We start from the raw sequence: 8,202 nt of genomic DNA on the forward strand, positions 1-8,202 counted from the left end.
TTGACATAAAATAATATAAATCTCTGGGAGTTCTTTCAACTTCCAAAAAAGGATTTAGACAAAGTAAAGTAACCCTGTGAAATGCTGGAATTCACGGGCCACATTTCAGATCTCTGGTTCATAATGTGCAACTAAGTAACTCCTCTTCTGCAAGATACAAAACCCAATTTGGAAGAAAGCTACTATTTTATAATATTTGCATATGAAATATATCCGCCCTACCCTGATGTTCTTTTTATTTTTTCCTGCTTTATGGAGTGGCTGGAAAACTCACAGGCTATCAAGACAGAAATTAAAAATTAAAAGTAAATGTCATTTTAATAAAGACGTTTTACATTCTACACAGGACCCATCAAAAAATTTAAGAACTTTATCTGTACTTGTAGCAAAACTAGTCTCTGAGTATATCCCTGCCAGGTACCGCACTGGTTTAAAGAAGGAAGAACTACTGGCTGATAACAGCAATTTCCACAATTGCATTTCTTTACATTTCTGTAGTGATTAATGTAGCATAAGAAATAAGAGCCAGCAACTGCCAGGCAATGGAACAAAGTAAACCTCTGTACCACCAAAGCAAGGTTGTGTGAAATGGGAAGGCCATCCTCCAGGAAACAGACATGCAATAGTCAACTTCTAAAAATGAATATAAGTACTGTGCTCCCTGAGAGAAGGTAGTAATAGTTAAGCCATAAAATCCCCATAGTGGAGAGAGAAGAGGAAGTACCATGCATTTTAAAAATGAGACCGAGTACTATAATATTATTAAAAGTTAAATCAAAGCTTACATCTAATGACTTCAAAGCTCTTTGCAGAAGTAGGCAATAACCCTATTATACACATAGGGAAACAGACCAACTGAATGCTAAAGGTCACCCAGATGTGAGTGTCAGATAAGAGAATGATGATGTCTCCTCTCACCCACGGTCTGTCCGTCTGTCACAGCTGCATCTGCAGCACCCACTAGCAGGCTGTCACTGCATAATTTTGTGTTCTGACTGTACTGAAGTTAGGGCACACAAAGAGTCAAGAGTCAGCTGCTGAAGAAGATGCTGTAACTAGACACAAACGACACGAACAGCAACTATCTATCATCTTCTCACAACGTCCTGCTACCTTGTGTTGGCCTGATACAATCCTGTAGATTATGAACTCATGGAAAGAGAGTCTGTCTGTCTATAAAGTACCTGCACTGAGCATCTGATTCACAAACATACAATCAGAAAACTTCCACGCTGCACATCTGCTCTCGAGGGCAATGATTCTCAAGCACAGACACCTTCCCTTACCCTGGCTCCTGTGCTCAGCAGTCTCATCCCCGTTCCAGCAGCAGCTAAGCTTTGGGAGGAAAGCTTAGGTTGAATAGCTGCATTTTATGGTCTGGTCTGCTAAGGTAAACCAGCCCTAGTTTCCCATTTCCTCACAACAGTGTGCTGCAAATGTGCTATGTGAGGTGCTGCAGTGGGGACAGAAGAGCAAACCCAGGGCACAGCCCTACTTGCGAATCACAGCTCCCAGTTTGAAAAATATTAGTGCTCAAATTACCTTGAAGAGAGAATGAGGCTAAGACCCTGGAGTGCACACAGTTGTTCCTGTTATTTAGTTCAAAACAGTTTCCTGGAAAGCTAGGCGGACATTAGAACACCAAGTCCTTTGTTGTTGATATCTTAATGACCGTATTAACAACTACTGAAAGTGAATGATTTTCTCTTGGACTGGAGGATTTGAAGGTGCCATTTACAAGGGATTTTAAGGATTTGCAAGACTGTTCCTTTCCACTTTCCCCTCACCCATGATGCTGTGAGAGAGCTGGGGAGACCTATGGAAAAAAGTGAAGCTCCTGGAAGAGTAGAGGCTAAAACTGCAACAACATCTCCACCACTCCCCCTTTCCATGCCAAAATGACCCGCACGTTTCTCCATTTTCACTGTACCATAGTGACTGAGCAGCAACAGCCATTGACTTGTCCCACACTAGAGCTACGCATTAAGAGTTTTGAGTCAAGTTTTGCTGTTAGCTGAAATAGCTGTTGTTTGCATGCAGTTTGGCACTGTCAGTGAATGCAATTTATACTGGCCTCATTTATCAGGCAAATCTTTCACGTAACATTAATGTCCTGTTTGAAAGTCAGATTGCTCCTTGCTAACAATCACTAAGCTCTGAGCTAGGCATGCCTGTGTGGAAGCTCTTAGCTTTGTTACTGGCCTTCCACCCTACATGTATACACATTAAAAACAGTGCCAAATTTTCTTGCATCATCTTAGCCATTGCTCTTCACTACAAGTATTTTAAACAAAATATTGCAGAATAGAAATTACATTAAGTGCTCTTCAGTGCCCAGCTAGGCAAGCTTAGCATTCATATGGATAATGCTGACGCCCCTTTGCACAGTGCCTAAAGTCAAATGCCTTTTAAGAGACTTGATAGGAAATACAACTCAAGGGCGACAACGCACTGGTCAAGAGCAACGGTGCTGTTCAGTTGCGTGGGCGGCTCTGTGGGAGATCGGTACCCTGTTCCCTCTCTCACAAGCACATACCTACTTTAGCCGCTAACATGCAAAATCAAGACTTGCTAAATGTGATGTAACAGCAGTGGCAAACTGGTCAGCAAGTTTTATGAATTCCAGTCTAATGCTTGCAGGAACCTTAATTTCCCTGATTATTTCATCTCTTCCTCTTTAAATGAACAAGTCAGTCTGTGTCATGGCATTTACTGGCTACACTAGAAAAAAAAAAATCACGAGAAAACAGACTGCAGGGAATAGTCTGTGAGTGGAGAAATACAAACTTGGCAACCTCTTACAGTATAACTGCCTCCGACTTCTCCATAAACGCATGTAAAACCACATCATAGTCTGCAGTGAATCGAGTTGTGTTAATTTTGTAGCCTCCCCAAAATGCAGACATACAGTCCTTTAGCTTGCTGGGTCCATCACACATTTTAGAGCAAGAGCACAAGTAACTCACATTCTCTTTTCATCCATTTCTCATCCCTTACTTCTCCTTCCACTCTCTCTCCAGGAAGTCACTTCCTTCGCGCGTTCCTTCTATCCATCCCAAATGAGGAAACAAAACATCACTTCTCCTGCTGCTGGGCTGTGACATGTAATTGTAGCATCAACCACCAGCGAACATAAACAAACTTTTCTTTACTTTTGAGCATAGTTCAAGTAAACATGGAAAACAAAGCAGAGAAACGGAGCAGAGTCTGCTCTCCAAACAAGCAAGTGAAGTTCAGTAGCTTAAGAAGACAAAGTTAATATAACAAGAGTGATCACTTTCTGTGTTTGGAGAACTGGTCAGATCTGGCTCCTCCTAGAAGAGTGGTTGATAATTTCTGTTCTATGTGTATTATAAAAATGCTTCCTTAATGTCCACGAGCCCTTCTGTTGCTTGGCTTCCACTGCTCTATCTCTATTACAGTGACTGATCAAAGCATGATTAAATGTACCAAGAAAATATTACACCTGCAAGTTTCACTAATAGTCTGAAACCTTCTGTAATGTCTGTGAACCATAATTTATAATTTTAAATTCTCTTAATTAACATGAATTCTTAGTAAGACCTTTACTCAGCTTTCTCCCACTCTTCACACTTTTTTTTCCTCCCTGTTCATACTCCCATACGTAGCCATGAAGCATTATCCTTGGCATTTATGATTTTTGTCCATGATACAGGCAACCATGATATAAGAGAATAGCCACATATTTTTCAAAACTCATCAGGCAGCTCTGATCATTATGACAAATGGAACCTGGTTTATCTTTCACTTTTGTTCACAGCTGTCTTGTATTACTTTATAGACTGGGGTTAAGGGGGAAGCATCCTCTTTTATGTCAGTCAGGCTAGAAAGCTTCAGAGACTTTGGCTCCTGTAGAGAGACTGCTGTGTGGAACAGAATAAGCCAGTCAGCTACCAGGTATGGAAAAAGCTTCCCAGGAAGCAAATGGGACTAGGCAGTATTTGCTGCCCCTCAGAAACAAACTGAGTTAACTCCCAAGTGGCAGCATACAACCCCGCCAGTAAGGGCAAAGTGGGCTGAACTGCTTAGAAGCCTTTTTATTAAATTCTGCTCTATTTCTATGATATTCTGTATTTCTATTAGTAGCAGCTGTGAGATTGGGTTTTTCCCCCATTTAAAAATGAGAATTATTTTAGTTTGTATTCTAGGAAGACTGAGCATAAAAGCCTTTTAGTCATCTTTGGGAAGCTTGCAATGGGAGAAAAATCAAAGCCTTGGAGCTGTAAATCCTCTCACAAGCATCAGCACCACAAGAAGATAAAAGTTCTCATTTTCAGAATGCTGGATCTTTATTCCGGGAAAGGCTTCTGTTACAAAATAGGCACTCACAAGTTAAGATAATGAAAGCTACTTGTCACTTCTGAAAATTCCATCTGTTCAGTAACTGCAGTGAAACCAAGAACCTTTAAAATGCTTGATTCAAGTAAAAGTGAGTCTTTCCTTGATGACAAAATGGTAAAGAATTTTTTTTTTTTTTCTTCCTAGCTGATCAGGTATCTGCTGCGGGTTTGTTGGGTTTTGTTTGTTTGTTTTATTGTACTATTCAGTTACAGAATTGTAGAAGCTAGATTTACTCTGAGATTACTTGGGTTAAAATTCAGTGGCTTCTGGGGAGCTTTCTGTTTACTTACATTTTGGTTGAGCTTTGCTTTTGGCTTTATTCCTGAAGCTGTTATTATGCCAGCAGTGCTTGCTACAATATCCATTGCAACCCCTTTTCCCATTCTGGTGAAATGGTGAAAAATAAGAGATTTTAACTGAAGAATAAAATCAGCTCTTAAACCAGAAGAAGAATCTACCTCTTCCTGTCTAAACCTGGTCCACATGCTTCACCCAGAGGAGTGTGCTAGAAAGGGATTTTCCCTTATATACGTATGTCAGCCTCAAACTTTTGTGCTGTTCGGTTAGGTACTCACTCTGACAAAAACATGTGCAGATGCAAACGTGTGCCTTAATATGTGGGAACCAGATAAAATTAGAGCAAGATGCGGTTTCAGAGTAAGCAAAACACCGCACAGGTTTCAGGATTTCCTTTATCCACCGTTTTCCATCGTTGCCAATGAGATTAACCATAAGGGCATGGCTACTCCAGTACCTAAGCATTTGTGAACTCAGGCCTGATGATGAAAATCCTAGTTTCATGGAACAAGAATTGGATGATAATTTGTAACTGTAGCAAACAGGCTATTTTGAGTTTTACAACATAGTTGTTGCAAGTACAGATAGCCTTTAAATAAAAATTTTTTTCTTTCTCACTTCACACCCAAAACAGTTTAGGTGCTTGAAAGTTTATTAGTTGGTTTTGCTGTGGGTTTGTTTTTTTTTTTTTTTACCAATTGATCCCATAAAAAAATATTATCTATATCAACTTCATATTGACACACTGCTAATTATTTTAGTTGCTATTCTTCCCTCCCTATTTGATACTTTTATCCGCCTTCACCTCCCCCAGAAAACATCCTTCTTGTGTGTAAAATCTTGATGAAGTCCTAAACACACTGAAAACACTCTGCATACTTTTTAGTAATACTTGTACTTTGATGCATAATATTTAGTCTAGCTTCTTCCAGTTAAATGTAATCAGTTTTATACTTAAATTTGAAAAATGAACCTGCTTTTTTGTGGTAAGAAATGTTTCTTTGATTTCTTACATAAAAACAGCAAATTGCTTGATCCTTTTGGCCTTCAGCTTCCCTTTCTGTAGAAGACAGAACAAGGAACCCTTTCCTTCCTGAGGCACATTTTGAGGACAGGCATTTTCACAGACACTATGGCCTCTGCAGGACAGGAGCTTGCAATCCTTCTCATTCACATGCACTCCCGCCTGCACATCACAGTAGTAAGTGATGTTACAGAAGAGAGGGGGAACAGATAAGTGGATGTGAATTAGAAATTATCAATTGTTCTAATCAGTAGAAGATTTCATCATGTTTCCCGTTTTTGGTCAGTGGCTCTAGCAAAAGTAAATACATTTCATTAAAGTGAGAAGAGCTGAAATCAGTGTAAAAAAAACCGATGCCACACTAATGTCTCACCTCTCATTTCAGCTTAGCACTTAAAAAAAAAAAAAACCCAGACAGTTTGCTCATCTAGACAGACTACCCATAGAGACACAGGCACTCAAGTCCCTTATATTAGACCAATGAACCATACGTGGGTTCCAGGGACTCGAGTACACCAACAGGCTCTAATTGCTCTGACCTGCCTGTAAGGATGTTTCTCTGTAATCTCCTCCTTCTTTTCCCTCTCCTAGAGCAGGGAACATAGCATCATGACAAGCTGCAATTAAAGTGCTACAGATAAAGGAATCATAGGCTGAAGGATGTGCTGAGAATTAGTTAATTCTGCAGAACTACGTTTTCTCTCTCTCAAATATCTGCCTTTAAAACCACAATAAGATTATATATTTTTATGGGAAAAAAAAATCCCAGTAAAAAAAAGAATTTGTTTACAGGCATTTTCAGATAAAATCGAAAGCAATTTAAGCTCAGAAGGAAATGCTGGTTTGTAGCATGCACTTTATACTCTTCACTCCAGACAAAAAAGTTACAGAATAAAAATTACTTGCTGCCAAATAACTTCTTGATGAATGACCATCACTATGGGGAAGGGTACACTTTTGTTTCATTATTAACTTTTTCCTAATCCCTAAATACAGAATTTTCCCCTCATTCTAAGTCTAAATCAGCATTTCATCTCACAAACTGACATTTTCTGGTTGTGGTTTTTTTTTTTTTTAAATACTATTTTATAACCTTCATAACTGAAAGTGTACTACGTTTGTTAAAAATATTACCTCCTTTTCCAAAACACAGTGTGATGCATGTACCCCTAGCACCTTTTACTGAGATTGTTGGAGCTTATCACCACAGCTGTCAAGCTATCACTCACTTGAAGTCCAAGCAGCCAAGCGAAAAGCTGTTTGACTTAAAAGTATAAATAAAAAATAGCCAGTATATTTCTAATGCGGAAATATCATAAAGCTTCCTCCTTTAACCCATGAAAACCACACACACACACACATTTTAACGGGCAAACAAGAGCTATAAATGCAAAAAGAAAAGCACTACAGATTAAATACTGCCATGGTATTCTGTGTGAAGTGCTGAAGTACTCCATGGAAACAGTTGAGGTGAGCACATCCTTTCTTTTTCCTCCCCACACCCCCCAAATCCTTTCCTACATCTGTCTCCTTCTGTTGGGAGGGAGGCTAACATGGGGAACCAGGTGTTTCCACAGACCATGTGTGGCTTGCTCTTCTGCCCTGTAATTTCATAGCTCAGTACTACTCGATTCTGCACTGACTTCTGTTTCACCATGCTTATTCCTCCCGTGGGGCCAGGAATCCCCATTCCCCCCTGTAGTTTCTCCCTCACTGTTTCTAATCCCATTAGCCTGACCCCAGGATATCTCCTTAGGCTCAGTTCAGCTTCATGCCCCAAGGTCATGAGTCATTTTGAGATGGCGGTTTACATGTGAAAGGAGCTATGTGTAATTTCAGATTTCATAGAAGAGAGTCATCTCTCCTTTACCTCCTCATCTATTTCCTGCATCACGCCTCAGGACACAGCCTTCAGAGGTTTCCTTCCCCCCCATGCCGCAGTGGAATTACACAGAAAGGTGTGTGTGTCATCCCTTGCAGGTGGATGGTATTCATGGCTTAATCACTCCTCTCCACCACATCTCTCACTCCTCCCTTTCCCAGTTTGCAGAAAACAGGAATTTCCTTTTGTCCTCCCGTTGCACCATAAAGAGCAGCTTGCTATTTCAGGGGAGAGGAGGGAAACCGAGAACATGTTTCTGTCATGCTTCTTAACCACTGCTTCACTGCAAGCAAAAACTATCATCTTAGCAGGTGGCTTACAATTTTCTGTTTGTAATACCACAGAAGTGTGGCTTTGAATCATCATTTTGATTCTTCTTTCTTCCCATTTATCTAAAAGCCTTTCTGACGCTCCCAGAGATTTTTGCCTCCCACAGCTCTGCACATCCTCAATTAAATCAGAACTACCAAACACAACAAACTAAAAAGATGTCTGTGTTCTGGGGGTACACAGTTTTATGGATCAGTGTTATCCAAAAGGCACTGCTGGCTATAAAGGCACTTTGGATAATCAGTGGGTTTAGTTAACCTTTTCAAGGACTATAAAACATACCTTCTCGCTCTATCTTCCTCACAAA

At 40.1% G+C, this 8,202-nt stretch overlaps 1 protein-coding gene across 1 annotated transcript in view; it reads right to left on the bottom strand.

The window, feature by feature from the left end:
• TNIP3 (TNFAIP3 interacting protein 3) overlaps positions 1-8,202 on the bottom strand; it is a 78,343-nt gene that overhangs the window by 32,770 nt on the left and 37,371 nt on the right. The window lies entirely within an intron of this gene.

Source organism: Egretta garzetta, unplaced genomic scaffold (assembly GCF_000687185.1).
Source record: "Egretta garzetta isolate BGI_Z169 unplaced genomic scaffold, ASM68718v1 scaffold342, whole genome shotgun sequence".
In the NCBI taxonomy this organism is placed as follows: Eukaryota; Metazoa; Chordata; class Aves; order Pelecaniformes; family Ardeidae; genus Egretta; species Egretta garzetta.